Source organism: Cherax quadricarinatus, chromosome 16 (genome assembly GCF_038502225.1).
Source record: "Cherax quadricarinatus isolate ZL_2023a chromosome 16, ASM3850222v1, whole genome shotgun sequence".
Taxonomy (NCBI): domain Eukaryota; kingdom Metazoa; phylum Arthropoda; class Malacostraca; order Decapoda; family Parastacidae; genus Cherax; species Cherax quadricarinatus.
The window spans coordinates 37,576,384-37,594,832 of NC_091307.1; positions in this window are offsets into that span (position 1 = coordinate 37,576,384).

The window sequence follows — 18,449 nt, forward strand, 5'->3', positions numbered from 1 at the left end:
TTACTGGGATTTATATCAAGAAGTGTAAGCAACAGAAGTCCAGAGGTCATACTGCAGCTTTATACATCATTAGTAAGGCCTCACCTAGATTATGCAGCTCAATTCTGGTCTCCATATTACAGAATGGACATAAATTCGTTAGAAAACATTCAGCGTAGGATGACTAAATTAATACATAGCATTAGAAATCTTCCTTATGAAGAAAGATTGAAGACTCTTAAGTTACACTCACTTGTTAGACGAAGAATGAGGGGAGACCTGATCGAAGTGCATAAGTGGAAGATAGGTATTAATAAAGGGGATATTAATAAGGTTGAACATTAAAATGGATATTAATAAGGTCTTGAGGATGTCTCTCCAAGAGAGAACCCGCAGTAATGGATTTAAATTAGATAAATTTAGATTTAGATAGGACATAGGAAAGTATTGGTTTGGAAATAGGGTAGTTGATGAGTGAAACAGTCTACCTAGTTGGGTTATTGAGGCTAGGACTTTGGGTAGTTTCAAATTTAGGTTGGATAAATACATGAGTGGGAGGAGTTGGATTTGAGTGGGACTTGCACACCAGAGCTTATTTCTCGGGTAGCATTGAAAATTGGGTTGTGCAAAATTTTTTTTTAGTGGGATGAATTGTAAAGGACCTGCTTAGTATGGGCCAACAGGCCTGCTGCAGTGTTCCTCCTTTCTTATGTTCTTTTAATTAACCAGTGGTCACTCATGTATTACCTACAGCAACAATGCTACGACCAGTAGTTACTGATGTACCATGTACACCAAGAACACTGCTACAACCAGTGGTCACTTATGTATTAATTACACTAACAACACTGCTACAACCAGTGGTCACTCATGTATCACCTACACTAACAACACTGCTACAACCAGTGGTCACTCATGTATCACCTACACTAACAACACTGCTACAACCAGTGGTCACTCATGTATCACCTACACCAACACTGCTACAATCAGTGGTCACTCATGTATCACCTACACTAACAACACTGCTACAACCAGTGGTCACTCATGTATCACCTACACTAACAACACTGCTACAACCAGTGGTCATTCATGTATTACCTACAGCAGCAATGCTACAACCAGTAGTTACTGATATACCACCTACACCAAGAACACTGCTACAACCAATGGTCATTCATGTATTACATACAGCAACAATGCTACGACCAGTAGTTACTGATACACCATGTACACCAACAACACTGCTAAAACCAGTGGTCACTCGTGTATCACCTACACTAACAACACTGCTACAACCAGTGGTCACTCATGTATCACCTGCACTAACAACACTGCTACAACCATTGGTCACTCATGTATCACCTACACTAACAACAGTGCTACAACCAGTGGTCACTCATGTATCAGCTACACTAACAACACTGCTACGACCAATGGTCACTCATGTCTTACCTACACCAACAATGCTATACCAGTAGTTACTGATATACCAAATACAACAAGAACACTGCTACAACCAGTGGTCACTCATGTATTACCTACACCAACAATGCTACATCCAGTAGTTACTGATATACCACCTACACCACGAAACACTACTACAACCAGTGGTCACTCATGTATCACCTACACCAACAATGCTACAATCAGTAGTTACTGATATACCATCTACACCACGAACACTGCTACAACCAGTGGTCACTCATGTATCACCTACACCAACAATGCTACAACCAGTAGTTACTGATATACCACCTGCACCACGAACCCTGCTACAACCAGTGGTCACTCATGTATCAACTACACCAACAATGCTACAACCAGTAGTTACTGATATACCACCTACACCACTAACACTGCTGCAACCAGTGGTCACTATGTATTACCTACAGCAACAATGCTACAACCAGTAGTTACTGATATACCACCTGCACCACGAACACTTCTACAACCAGTGGTCACTCATGTATCACCTACAGCAACAATGCTACAACCAGTAGTTACTGATATACCACCTACATCAAGAACACTGCTACAACCAGTGGTCACTCATGTATCACCTACACCAACAATGCTACAATCAGTAGTTACTGATATACCACCTACACCAAGAACACTGCTACAACCAGTGGTCACTCATGTATCACCTACACCAACAATGCTACAATCAGTAGTTACTGATATACCACATACACCACGAACACTGCTACAACCAGTGGTCACTCATGTATCACCTTCACCAACAATGCTACAACCAGTAGTTACCTGTGTTCATAATAGGTAGTCTCCTTTAAGAGTGAAGGGAGAGCGTTGATGAGTCGGGGTTCCTTAACACTTAGTGAGTTCTAATTCAGTGTGCTCATCGCTTCCATGCTTCGCATTAGACTAGAAGTATACTGTACCGTCTGCCAAGCCTCTTATGTTTTTTGTAACATAAGTTAAATAACGGGTTTCGAATTATCAAAGAAAAAAAAGAAAAGTGTGTGTGTGTGTGTGTGTGTGTGTGTGTGTGTGTGTGTGTGTGTGTGTGTGTGTGTGTGTGTGTGTGTGTGTGTGTGTGTGTGTGTGTGTGTGTGTGTGTGTGTGTGTGTGTGTGTGTGTGTGTGTGTGTGTGTGTACTCGCCCAATTCTCACCTAATTGAGGTTACAAGGGTGGATTCATAACTCCTGGTTCCGCATTTTCACTGGTCGCCATAGGTCCACTCTGTGTGTGTGTGTGTGCACTCACCTATTTGTACTCACCTATTTGTGGTTGCAGGGGTCGATTCATAGATCCTGGCCCCGCCTCTTCACTGATCGCTTCTTTGTCCTCTCTCTCCCTGCTCCATGAGCTTTATTAAATCTCGTCTTGAAACTATGTATGGTTACTGCCTCCACTACATCACTTTCCAAACTATTCCACTTCCTGACAACTCTGTGTCTAAAGAAATACGTACTTCCTAACATCCCTTTGACTAATCTGAGTCTTCAACTTCCAATTGTGACCCCTTGTTACTGTGTTTCATCTCTGGAACATCCTATCTCTGTCCACCCTGTCAATTCGTCGCAGTGTTTTGATCTGTCGTTATCATGTCTTCCCTAACCCTCCTGTCCTCCAGTGTCGTGAGGAAGATTTCCCTTAACCTTTCTTCGTAGGACATTCCCCTTAGCACTGGCACTAGTCGTGTTAGAAAACTTCGCGCTTTCTCTAACTTCTTGACGTGCTTGACCAGGTGTGGATTCTAAACTGGTGTTGCATTCTCCAGTATGGGCCTGACGTACATGGTGTAAAGAGTCTTGAATGATTCCTTACTGAGGAATTGGAACGCTATTCCCATATGCTGCAGCAGTTATCTGGTCGATGTGCGCCTCAGGAGATGTGCTCGCTATTATAATCACCCTAAGACACTTTTCCTTGAATGAGGTTTGCAGTCTTTGGCCATCTAGCCTATACTCTGTCTGCAGTCTTCTTTGCCCTTCCCCGATCTTCATTACATTTGCATTTGGCAGGGTTAAATTCGAGGAGCCAGTTGCTGGACCTGTCTTCCAGCCTGTCCAAGTTGCTTTGTAGTCCTGCCTGTTCCTCATCCGATTTAATTCTCATTAACTTCACATCATTTGCAAACAGGGACACTTCTGAGTTTATCCCTTCCGTCACGTCATTCATATATACCAAAAATAGCATCCCTGTGGAACCCCCGCTTGTCCCAGGTGCCCACTCTGACACCTTGTCATGTACCATGACTCATTGTTTTCTCTCTGTCAGGTATTCTCTAATTCATTGCAGTGCCCTTCCTTTTAAGTGTGCCTGATCCTCTTGCTTTTGCATTATCTCTTGTAAGGAATAATTGTGTCTAAGGCCTTCTTGCAGTCCAAGAAAATGCAATCTACACACCCCTCTCTCTCGTGTCTTACTTTCATTGCCTTAGCATAAAACTCCAGTAAATTTGTGACACAGGATTTTCCTTCCCTGTATCCGTGCTGGTTGTCGTTTATAAGCTGGTTCCGTTGTAGGTGCTCCACCACTCTCCTCTTGATAAACTTTTCCATGACTTTGCATTCTATACACTGGTCTGTAGTTTAATGCCTCGTGTTTGTCTCCTTTCTTAAAAATGGGGACTACATTTGCTCCATAACTCAGGTAGTTACCCATTTTCAATGGATGTGTTGAAAGTTGTCAGTGGCACATACAGCATCTCTGCTCCCTCTCTAAGGACCCACGGAGAAATATTGTTCGGCCCCACTGCCTTTGAGGTATCAAGTTCACTTAGCAGCTTCTTCAGTTCCTCTTTGGTTGTGTTTTTTATCCAGCACTTGTTGGCATATCCCGTTGGTGTACCCCCCTAATCTGACTTCCCGGAGTCCTTTCTGTCCCAACTGTAAATACTTTCTTAAATCTCATGTTGAGCTCCTCACATACTTCCTGGTAGTTTCTTGTGAGCTCCCCACCTTCTTACCTCAGCCTGATTACCTGATCCTTGACTGTTATCTTCTTCCTGATGTTGCTATACAACAGCTTCGGGTCAAACTTGACTTTCGATGCTATGTTGTTTTCGTACTATCGCTGGGCCTCCCTCCTTATCTGTGCATACTCGTTTCTGGCTCTCCGACTAATATCGTGTTGTTGTGTGTGTGGCGCTGGGTGGGTATTTTAATGGGTGTATGGTTGGGTGAGTGGGTAGCGAGATGAGTGACAAGACAGCTCAGGACAGCGACGCAGAACTGAACATAACACAAACAACCAACATAAACAGGAAACGTCTCGTCAATGCAGGAGAAAAAAAATGGAAAAATAAACATTACTTATGAATATCCGCTGCGACTGTAAAAAAAAATGAAAAGAGAAGGGAGAGGAATATGTAGCTGGATAAGAGAAAGGTACATTATCCATCAACAAGGAGGCCCATTGCTTCTCGCTTCCTGTAAACATTCAGATACAATTTTCTAAATTTGAAGTTAGATTAGGCTAGGTTGGGTTAGGTTAGATTAGGCTAGGTTGGGTTAAGTTGATGAGGTTAGGTTGAGTTAGGTTAGATTATCTTAAGTTAGGTTGAATTGCTAGATTAGGTTAGGTTAGACTGGATTAGGGTACGTAAACCTATATAAATGAAACAGGTTGATGAGTGGCAACAGGAGTCACGAATGAAAAACAGGGAGCACGTGTGTGTAGTTGAAATGTTCGTCACGGAATCTGCTGGTAGCGCTGTAGCTGACATGTTAAGCTGGAGTCTCTCTCTCTCTCTCTCTCTCTCTCTCTCTCTCTCTCTCTCTCTCTCTCTCTCTCTCTCTCTCTCTCTCTCTCTTTCTCTGTCTGTCTGTCTGTCTCTCTCTCTCTCTCTCTCTCTCTCTCTCTCTCTCTCTCTCTCTCTCTCTCTCTCTCTCTCTCTCTCTCTCACACATCGTTATGGCTCCCTCTTCCCAGGTTCCTGCCAACTTCCCGATGCTCTACTTTCATCCCATCTTCTCAAAATCTCTTACACAGTCTCTGCACCTTTGCATGCTCACGCTGTGGCCCTCCCAGCTGCATGCTTTGCTTTTTAACCATTTCCTCCTCTCATTCCTTCATTCCCCTTGCACTCTCCCTCTTCCAGTGGCTCAATTAGTTCCCCATATTACCACACGAAGGAGGAAGGCAATGAAAAGGTACGTAGCAATATAAACCTGGAGGAATAGCAGCCTAAGATGATGAGGCAATATGTAGAGGAAAGAAAAAGTAAAAACAGCGATATAAACTAAAAGAAATAATAAGATAATGCACGGGAGAAAGACAACACAGAGATACGAGACAATCTTTAACAAACAGTGATAACTCTGTTGAAAATGGTATAAAATTCTGACAAGCTGATGAGCAAGACACATGTGCAACAGTTGGGTCTCTTTATTGATGAAACGTTTCGCCTGAGGGATTGACCCCTTTGAACATTATTTCTCAAAGGTTGATGTACGGATTACATAATCTTCATTTCACTACAACACCTCTAACCTCTGTATTGGGCTGAGGACGACTACCGTATAGGCGAAACGTTTCAACAATACAGACACCCAGTTACTGCACATTAGAGAGTGGTAACACGAGCAGCGAGGAGAGTGATGGAAGGCAGCACCGTGTGTTATCATGTAATGGTTTTATAACTTATCTTAATGTTGTATTCTTACGTAATCTCAACGTCATAATATTCACAGTTATTATTTTGTTTTATTTAAAGTTAGTTTGGGAGAGGGAAAGTTATATGAGCCTTTATGAAAAGGCATTGAATTACAGTCAAAGATATTACAGCAGGAAACGTATATTTTTGAACGTATATCACTGGTCGTAGGTTATTGGATTATTTAAGATATAATGATAATGCAAAGGAGGGTAAACAGTGAGTCAAGACTCATGGCTTGACCAGGAGTGAAGACTCATGACTTGACCAGGAGTGAAAACTCATGGCTTGACCAGGAGTGAAGACTCATGGCTTGACCAGGAGTGAAGACTCATGGCTTGACCAGGAGTGAAGACTCATGGCTTGACCAGGAGTGAAGACTCATGGCTTGACCAGGAGTGAAGACTCATGACTTGACCAGGAGTGAAAACTCATGGTTTGATCAGGAGTGAAGACTCATGGTTTGACTGGAAGTGAAGATTCATGGCTTGACCAGGAGTGAAGACTCATGGCTTGACCAAGAATGAAGACTCATGACTTGACCAGGAGTGAAGACTCATGACTTGTCCATTAGAGATTATTCATGGCTTGACCAGGACTGAGGATTCATTTCTTGACTAGGACTGAGGATTCATTTCTTGACTAGGACTGAGGATTCATGGATTGAACAAAATAGTTTCATGCCTTAACATGGAATGGAGGCTCATGGCTTGAAGAGGACTGAAAATTCATGATTTGACCAGGAGTGAAGACTCATGGTATGACCAGGAGTCAAGATTCATGGCTTGACCAGGAGTCAAGATTCATGGTTTGACCAGCAGTGAAGATTCGTGGCTTGACCAGGAGTGAAGATTCATGGTTTGACCAGTAGTGAAGATTCATGGCTTGACCAGGAGTGAAGATTCATGGCTTGACCAGGAGTGAAGATTCGTGGCTTGACCAGGAGTGAAGATTCATGGCTTGACCAGGAGTGAAGATTCATGGCTTGACCAGGAGTGAAGATTCATGGCTTGACCAGGAGTGAAGATTCATGGCTTGACCAGGAGTGAAGATTCATGGCTTGACCAGGAGTGAAGATTCATGGCTTGACCAGGAAAGAAGATTCATGGTCTGACCAGGGGTGGAGGCTCATGGCTTGCCAAAACAACGGAACAAAGCTACTTTCCGGCCGTGAAGAGACAAGGAAAGATTTGACCATCAGTCAGCCACGGCCGAGCTACCATTAACGTTTCTCAGGCTGAAGAGATTATTGTACGGACCGAACCAGCACTCACACAAGACACGGACGCTTGTACAACGTGCGCTCACAGAACTCACTAGTCCCCGACGCTTGTGCCAGAAATTCCTAAGCATGCTAGTGGCCTTTGTAATTCATATTTTGCAATATGTAAACCATAAATTGAAATTAATATACTATAATATGTAATCCCGACATTGCAATATTTACAGAGAAACAAACATTTCAATTTCAATTTTAGTACCCAAAAGATACAGACGCTTGTAGAACCAGAACCTACGAGATATGAATGGTTGTACCAGCAACACTCACAAGATAGGGAAGGTTATACCAACAACAGTTACAAGACCTGGACGCTTGTACCAGCACTTACAAAACCCGAACTCTTGTACCAAAAGCACTTACAAGATACGGACGCTTGTTCCAGCAGCTCTCACAAAACCCGAATGGTTGTACCAACAGCACTCACAAAATGCGGATGGTTCTTTCAACAGCACTCGTAAGATAAGGATGGTTGTACCAGCAGCACTCACAATATAAATATGGTTGTACCAGCAGAACTCACAAAATAAGGATGACTGTACCAGCAGCACTCACAAAATAAGGATTGTTGTAGCAGCAACACTCACAAGCAATGGATGGCTATACCAGCAGCATTCACAAAATAAGGATGGTTGTACCAGCAGTACTCAAAAGACAGTGTCAAAGAAAATTGACCTAAGGTTATTTAAATCAAAGAAAAAAAAATGGATTGGAAAGATCGTCTTGACGAACCAGAGTTTCAAAACGTAAATGTTGAGTTTTCTTCCTAAAAATCCAGAGTGAGGAAAACTAGGAAATAATCAGAATATAGAAACGCAGGAACAGAAAAGGATATTCGTAGAGCCAGCTCAAATGCAGCTTTGTATGTACTAGCAGAGCTGTGTCTGTGGGAGTGTGGACACAGTTCTTAGCCCCCTCAGCCTGAAAATGAGAATGGTTAAGTTTGATGCAAGGAAGAGGAGGACAACTACAATTTCTTGAGTCATTTTACCCCTCCCCTTGAAGGACTCTCTTCCCTATGACACCTGGTGTTGTTGATTCTTAATTTCATTCGCTCCTTTGTTTCCTTGATTTCTTGCACGTTGATTCCATCTTCCTGCTCATGCAGTTTTTTTCCATATATTGAATTTCATGCACTTACACTTGCTTCTTAGCACAGTGTGAGTCATCTGAACCTTGAGCTGCCATCATCGTCACACTTGATGATATAGTAATATCCTCGAGGTGTTCGTGATAAATACTGGAAGCAGTAACTGAATTCTTTATTCACACAACATTCTGTTTGTACAACATGATTTTTCATTTGAGTTGCAGTGTCTGTGTCCTCTTGTTTCTATTATGTGCTAAAGTCTGCCCTCGATAATATGTCAGTAATTATGATTACCCTGTTTGCCGTGATCATGTCTCTTCTGATCCTTCGTTCTTTAAATTGGCAAGATGCACATCTCCTTTAGTCTTTCCTCATACCTCGTGTCTCTAGCTATGAGATCAGTGCGGTAAGAAATCCCTGGTATTTCTCAAGATTTTATGATGTTTTAATGGATGTGTGTCAAACGCTGGCTCTGCACATTCTAGGGTCCTGTACGCACTTCCTATAAGGGCGATCTGCCTTTACTGTGCAGCCTAGAAGACAGTGAGGTTTGATGTCTACCTCCTAAGTCAGTCTCATTGTCTGCCTTACCGAAGTGTCATCCTGCCAGGACACAGACTGTAGTGTGTTTATATTTATGTCTACAAGGTTTGAGCTTAACTTTTGGGTTCAGCCTCGCCAACAGTCGACTAGTTTGAGTCTTCCCTCACTCAGTGAGTTTCGAAACATCTTCATCAGCATGCACAAGCTGGATTCACACTCAAGAAGGCTCATATATTTTCCTCATATATTATGATCCGAGGAAATGAAGCTATCTTCTCTTTCCTTGGAACACACCCAATTATCATCTATTCCAAAGGCGATGTATGACAGTACAAGTTTAAAGTTTCCCCGATGACTCGAATAATAATAATTGTATTTCCTGATCAAATGAATGTTCTATTTCCATTTAAATGACCACTTCCTGATATTTTATGGTCTTGACTGTGTCCCCGGCGAGACATCTCTTCTCCGGCGATCTGACATTAATCTCTTTTAGTTCATCCTCTTTCCTTTGTTACTTTACTTCTTGAACCTTCCGAGCAGGAAAACTCAGGATATTTTTTTCAAATATGTAAATATCTGTTCGTAGCTACAGGAGTTGAAGAATTGAGATACTTATGCAACATATGAGAATCTTTATTGAAAAAACTTTTTACGTAAGTGTCTCAGTTCTTCAGCTTGTCGGTTTTCAGAACCATTCATCACAACTACAGGAGTAAAACCATGCTCATGATTCTAAGTCTTCTGTAATAATTTCATTTGAAAAATAAGGTTTTCAATGGTTATAGAACTTACTACCAAATTATCAAATTCATTTGTTTGTTCCAGTATGGACTACGAAGTTTCATGATGGAGCGACGTATTCTAATACAAGTGTTATGTATACACTATGATAAATTCCCTTGATTTCACTAAAAACTTTTCTTTGTAAATCTAGGATTCGTCACGCTAATATATATATATATATATATATATATATATATATATATATATATATATATATATATATATATATATATATATATATATATATATATATATATATATATATATATACATATATATACATATATATACATATATATATATATATATATATATATATATATATTATATATATATATATATATATATATATATATATATATATATATATATATATATATATATATATATATATATATATATATATATATATATATATATATATATATATATATATATATATATATATATATATATATATATATATATATATATATATATATATATATGCTGGGGACTTTCTGTTGGCTGTTCCCAACTCCAGCCTTGGCACACATCTCGACCCACAGACCATCCGCATCGGTGTTGCCCTTCGACTTGCCGCCCCTATTCTCGCCGAACACAGGTGTAATTGTGGCAGTGAAGCAGCAGACCGATTCGGGTACCATGGTCTTGTGTGCCGTAAATCCGAGGGAAAGATTGCAAGACATGAGGAGGTTAATAACATTATCAAGAGAAGCCTCACAACAGCTGGATGCCCAGCAGTAAGGGAGCCACCCCAACTATGCAGATCTGATGGCAGCCAGAAGCGTCCAGATGGTATCACCCTTCAAGCCTGGACAGATGGGAAGCAGGTGGTGTGGGACTATACATGTGCATCTACCTTGGCTGATACCTATCTCCAATACACCAGGGAGGAAGGAGGGGCAACTGCCAGCTTCAGGGAGTCCCAAAAGTCTAGAAAATATGGAGAACTTGCCCATCATTATATGTTTGTTCCCATAGGCTCAGAGACCCTTGGCTCATGGGGAAAGAGTGCATCTAAATTCCTTAAGGAGCTGGGAAAAAGACTCATCAGGGTAACTAGGGATCCCAGGGCAGCTAGTTTTCTGTTCCAGCGGCTCAGTGCGGCTGTTCAAAGGGGTAATGCCTGCTGTATTTTGGGCACACGCCCCAGCTCTGAGGAGCTGGATGAGATTTTCGCCTTATAATCGGTGACACACACGTAACAACATGTACCGTATATGCCACCTTTATATCAACAATGTATCTCTTAAATCTTCTGTACCATATTAAGTAATAAAATATTCCTATTAGTAAAAAAAATATATTTCAAAAGATGGGGTGGTAGGGGAAGTGGAATATTCAAACGGCTTCAGGAAGAAATCCAAATATTTTTCCTTGAAGCCTTTTTATCCACTTCTCCGAGGCTGTGGGTCCCACAATTTACACCAGAGGTGGACCCCATTATATATATGTATATATTATATATATATATATATATATATATATATATATATATATATATATATATATATATATATATATATATATATATATATATATATATATATATATATAAAGAAAAATTGGATATCAAATTGGGGAATGTTACAAAAAACGCGATTTCTGATAAGCTTAGAGATCTCCAGTGAATACTAGAAAGGACTGCCCTTCTAGCATCCAGCCTGTTACTGGGTTTTCGGAACAATTAGTCAGTATCCTGGTCCAATTATCCATTAGAATTCAGTAAGAATTATTAGTGCTTCAGGATTACAACTGGTAGGCTACTAACTAGAGAAATTAAAATTTAATAAATTTATTAACAATAATAATGTCTAGGAGTATATTATCAAATTAAATTAAATTAATCACAGTAATCAAAATAATAATAATCACTTCTCTCGTGTACAGAAATATTGTGCTGAAAGCACATATCACATTTATATGTCTTAAGTACCGTCTGGTACATTGTTAACATTTAATAACCTAATACATATATATACAAATAAGTTTGTGTGTATGTGTGTAAGTGCTCTAAGTAGTTCGCTATGTCTCACGACTCGACTAGACTTAAACCAGTGACTGACAAAGTCCTCACATAATCTAACTTCTTGACCAATTGGCAATCAGAACAGCTTGCTTGAACAATAAACGACCGCTAAGCCCAATAGCAATGTAACAAGCAACTGCGACACAGAATCAGGATCAAGGAGATAATATAACGACACTAAGTAGGGACCATCTGCAGATCCTCCACAAAAGTCACAAAACTCCCATACTACTGAATCTAAGTTCAGCATAAGAAAATCCCCGACTGTGACAGTACACAGATACCAGTACAAGTTAGGTCAGAAGCTACAGCTCAGGACCTGAGTTGCTCAGAGTGTCTATGCGACACACAACCTCAGTACAACGTCGAAAATCACTAAGTCTAGACAATGTTCTGTGAACAGTTCTACAGAACCAACAACAAGAAAGCGACAGAGACGATCTTCCAACAAGGGCCCACAAGAGAGGAGTGTGGGGCATCTGGCCAGGAGAACGTCCAACCACCAAGAGAGTCTAGCCCAGACTGACTACTTCAGGCGAGGTGTGAACACCTTCCTCGATCACGTGATAGCTCCATGGACAGTTGCTGCCCAGCAACAGAGAAGCCGGCAGAGTAACGAGCCACGAGCGATAATTACAGTAGTTAGACAATCAAGACTTGAACTATGAGCACATAATAACAATATATGAATGTTACATCCTACCTAACAATATAACTAAGCCAAATAATAATATAAAGCAATATATTTACGATTTAGCTATTATCGCAGATATAAGCAATATAAAATTATATGAAAAGGTAATATACATTATATACATTGTGACCCATTCAGGAGTTGCAACAGGGAGGAGGAGTATGGAAGAAGTGAATGTTTTCAGATACTTGGGAGTTGACGTGTCGGCAGATGGATTTATGAAGGATGAGGTTAATTAACCATAGAATTGATGAAGGAAAAAAGGTGAGTGGTGAGTTGAGGTAAATGTGGAGACATAAAACGTTATCTATGGAGGCAAAGAAGGGAATGTATGAAAGTATAGTAGTACCAACACTCTTATATGGGTGTGAAGCTTGGGTTGTGAAAGCAGCAGCGAGGAGGTGGTTGGAGGCAGTGGAGATGTCCTGTCTAATGGCAATGTGTGATGTAAATATTATGCAGAAAATTCGGTGTGGAAATTAGGAGAAGGTGTAGAGTTAATAAAAGTATTAGTCAGAGGGCTGAAGAGGGGTTGTTGAGGTGGTTTGGTCATTTAGAGAGAATGGATCAAATAAGAATGACATGTAGAGCATTTAAATCTGTAGGGGAAGGAAGGCGGGGTAGGGGTCGTCCTCGAAAAGGTTGGAAGGAAGGGGCAAGGGAGGTTTTGTGGTCTAGGGGCTTGGACTTCCAGCAGGCATGCATGAGCGTGTTCGATAGGAGTGAATGGAGACGAATGGTATTTGAGACCTGACGATCTGTTGGAGTGTGAGCAGGGTAATATTTAGTGAAGGGATTCAGGAAAACCGGTTATTTTCAAATAGTCGGACTTGAGTCCTGGAAATGGGAAGTACAATGCCTGCACTCTAAAGGAGGGGTTTTGGGATATTGGCAGTTTGGAGGGGTATGTTGTGTATCTTTATATGTGTATGCTTCTAAACTGTTGTGTTCTGAGCACCCTTGCGAAAATAGTGATAATGTGTGAGTGTGGTGAAAGTGTTGAATGATGATGAATTTTCTTTTTGGGGATTTTCTTTCTTTTTTGGGTCACCCTGGTTCGGTGGGAGACGGCCGACATGTTGAATATATATATATATATATATATATATATATATATATATATATATATATATATATATATATATATATATATATATATATATATATATATATATATATATATATATATATATATATATATATATATATATGTCGTGCCGAATAAGCAGAACTTGAGATCTTGGCTTAAACAGCAACGCTCATCTTGCCATATAAGACAAGTGAAAATTTGTGTATGCAATAATTTCGCCAAAATCATTCTGAACCCAACGAAAAAAAAAATATTTCATTGTGTTTATTTAATATTAAATTACTGTAAGCAAATCTAAAACATATTTAGTTGGGTTAGGCTAAAATAAATTGCTCTTGTTATAACAAGGTTAGGTAAGTTTTCTATGTTTCTTTTGGTGCAAAATTAAAAAAATTTACATTAGCATTAATGAAAAAAATATATCTTTAAACGTATAAGAGAAAATTTTGGAAAGGACTTAATTTTAAATGAGTTCTTCCTAATTGACCAGTTTTACATATTCGGCACGACACATACATATACATATATATATATATATATATATATATATATATATATATATATATATATATATATATATATATATATATATATATATATATATATATATTGTCTTTTCAGAGAATGAGGGTCCCCAGTCCAGTTATAGAGGTGGTACCTCCCTATATGTATTTAACTATTTCTTACATATATATATATATATATATATATATATATATATATATATATATAAATATATATATATATATATATATATATATATATATATATATATATATATATATATATATATATATATATATATATATTATATACATATGTCGTGCCGAATATGTAACACTGGTCAATTAGCAAAAACTTATTTAAAATTAAGTCCTTTCCAAAATTTTCTCTTATACGTTTAAAGATATATTTTTTTCATTAATGTTAACGTAAAAAATTTTAATTTTGCGCCAAAAGAAATTTAGAAAACTTACCTAGCCTTGTTTTAACAGGAAGCAATTTATTTTAGCCTAACCCAGCTAAATATATTTAAGATTTGTTTACAGTAATTTAATACTAAACAAGCACAATGAAATACATTTTTTTCGTTAGGTTCAGAATGATTTTGGCAAACTTATTTCATACACAAATTTTTGCTTGTCCTATATGGCAAGATGAGCGTTGCTATTTAAGCCAAGATGGCAAGTTCTGCCTATTCGGCACGACATATATATATATATATATATATATATATATATATATATATATATATATATATATATATATATATATATATATATATATATATATGTATATATATATATATGTATATATATATATATATATATATATATATATATATATATATATATATATATATATATATATATATATATATATATATATATATATATATATATATATATGTCGTGCCGAATATGTAAAACTGGCCAATTAGCAAGAACTCATTTAAAATTAAGTCTTTTCAAAAATTTTCTCTTATACGTTTAAAGATATATTTTTTTCAATAATGTTAATGTAAAAATTTTTAATTCTGCACCAAAAGAATCTTTGAAAACTTACCTAACCTTATTATAACAAGCTCAATTTATTTTAGCCTAATCCTACTAAGTATATTTTAAATACGTTTACAGTAATTTAATGCTAAACAAACACAATCAAATATATTTTTTTTCGTTAGGTTTAGAATGATTTTTGCGAAATTATTGCATACACAAATTTTAGCTTGTCCTATATGGCAAGATGAGCGTTGCTATTTAAGCCAAGATCGCAAGTTCTGCCTATTCGGCACGACATATATATATATATAAATATATATATATATATATATATATATATATATATATATATATATATATATATATATATATAAATAGGTAGTAGGTTGGTAGACAGCAACCACCCAGTGAAGTACTACCGTCCTGCCAGATGGCTGTAAAACAAAAACCTGTAACTGTTTTGCATGATGGTAGGATTGCTGGTGTCTTTTTCTGTCTCATAAACACGCTAGATAACAGGGATACCTTGCTACTCCTACTTACACTTTGGTCACACTTCATAGACACGCACATGCATATATATATATATATACATACATCTAGGTTTTTCTCTTTTTTCTAAATAGCTCTTGTTCTTCTTTATTTCTTCTATTGTCCATGGGGAAGTGGAAAAGAATCTTTCCTTCGAAAGCCATGCGTGTCGTATGAGGCGACTAAAATGCCGGAAGCGATGGGCTAGTAACCCCTTCTCCTGTAGAACTTTACTAAAAAAGAGAAGGAGAAAAACTTTATAAAACTGGGATGCTTGAATGTGCGTGGATGTAGTGCGGATGACAAGAAACAGATGATTGCTGATGTTATGAATGAAAAGAAGTTGGATGTCCTGGCCCTAAGCGAAACAAAGCTGAAGGGTGTAGGGGAGTTTCGGTGGGGGGAAATAAATGGGATTAAATCTGGAGTATCTGAGAGAGTTAGAGCAAAGGAAGGGGTAGCAGTAATGTTGAATGATCAGTTACGGAAGGAAAAAAGAAAACATGAATGTGTAAATTCAGGGATTAGGTGGATTAAAGTAAAGGTTGGATGAGAAAAGTGGGTCATAATAAGCGTGTATGCACCTGGAGAAGAGAGGAATGTAGAGGAGAGAGAGAGAGATTTTGGGAGATGTTAAGTGAATGTGTAGGAACCTTTGAACCAAGTGAGAGAGTAATTGTGGAAGGGGACCTGAATGCTAAAGCAGGGGAAACTTTTAGAGAGGGTGTGGTAGGTACGTTTGAGGTGCCAGGTGTAAATGATAATGGGAGCCCTTTGATTGAACTTTGTATAGAAAGGGGTTTAGTTATAGGTAATACATATTTTAAGAAAAAGAGAATAAATAAATATACAAGATATGATGTAGGGCGAAATGACAGTATTTTGTTGGATTATATATTGGTAGATAAAAGACAGTTGAGTAGACTTCAGGATGTACATGTTTATAGAGGGGCCACAGATATATCAGATCACTTTTTAGTTGTAGCTACACTGAGAGTAAAAGGTAGATGGGATACAAGGAGAATAGAAGCATCAGGGAAGAGAGAGGGGAAGTTTTATAAACTAAAAGAGGAGGCAGTTAGGGTAAGATATAAGCAGCTATTGGAGAATAGATGGGCTAATGAGAGCATAGGCAATGGGGTCGAAGAGGTATGGGGTAGGTTTAAAAATGTGGTGTTAGAGTGTTCAGCAGAAGTTTGTGGTTACAGGAAAGTGGGTGCAGGAGGGAAGAGGAGCGATTGGTGGAATGATGATGTAAAGAGAGTAGTAAGGGAGAAAGAGTTAGCATACGATAAATTTTTACAAAGTAGAAGTGATGCAAGGAGAGAAGAGTATATGGAGAAAAAGAGAGAGGTTAAGAGAGTGATGAAGAAATGTAAAAAGAGAGCAAATTAGAGAGTGGGTGAGATGTTATCAACAAATTTTGTTGAAAATAAGAAAAAGTTTTGGAGTGAGATTAACAAGTTAAGGAAGCCTAGAGAACAAATGGATTTGTCAGTTAAAAATAGGAGAGGAGAGTTATTAAATGGAGAGTTAGAGGTATTGGGAAGATGGAGAGAATATTTTGAGGAATTGTTAAATGTTGATGAAGATAGGGAAGCTGTGATGTCGTGTATAGGAGAGAGGAAGAGCCAGTTGTGAGTGTGGGGGAAGTTCGTGAGGCAGTAGGTAAAGTGAAAGGGGGTAAGGCAGCCGGGATTCATGGGATAAAGATAGAAATGTTAAAAGCAGGTGGGGATATAGTTTTGGAGTGGTTGGTGCAATTATTTAATAAATGTATGGAAGAGGGTAAGGTACCTAGGGATGGGCAGAGAGCATGCATAGTTCCTTTGTATAAAGGCAAATGGGACAAAAGAGAGTTCAAAAATTATAGGGGGATAAGTCTGTTGAGTATACCTGGTAAAGTGTATGGTAAAGTTATTATTGAAATAATTAAGAGTAAGATGGAGAATAGGATAGCAGATGAACAAGGAGGCTTTAGGAAAGGTAGGGGGTGTGTGGACCAGGTGTTTACAGTGAAACATGTAAGTGAACAGTATTTAGGTAAGGCTAAAGAGGTTTTTGTGGCATTTATAGATTTGGAAAAGGCATATGACAGGGTGGATAGGGGGGCAATGTGGCAGATGTTGCAGGTGTATGGTGTAGGAGGTAGGTTACTGAAAGCAGTGAAGAGTTTTTACGTGGATAGTGAGGCTCAAGTTAGAGTATGTAGGAAAGAGGGAGATTATTTCCCAGTGAAAGTAGGCCTTAGACAAGAATGTGTGATGTCACCGTGGTTGTTTAATATATTTATAGATGGGATTGTAAGAGAAGTAAATGCGAGGGTCTTGGCAAGAGGCGTGGAGTTAAAAGATAAAGAATCACACATAAAGTGGGAGTTGTCACAGTTGCTCTTTGCTGATGACACTGTGCTCTTGGGAGATTCTGAAGAGAAGTTGCAGAGATTGGTGGATGAATTTGGTAGGGTGTGCAAAAGAAGAAAATTGAAAGTGAATACAGGAAAGAGTAAGGTTATGAGGATAACAAAAAGATTAGGTGATGAAAGATTGGATATCAGATTGGAGGGAGAGAGTATGGAGGAGGTGAATGTATTCAGATATTTGGGAGTGGAGGTGTCAGCGGATGGGTCTATGGAAGATGAGGTGAATCATAGAATTGATGAGGGGAAAAGGGTGAGCGGTGCACTTAGGAGTCTGTGGAAACAAAGAACTTTGTCCTTGGAGGCAAAGAGGGGAATGTATGAGAGTATAGTTTTACCAACGCTCTTATATGGGTGTGAAGCATGGGTGATGAAT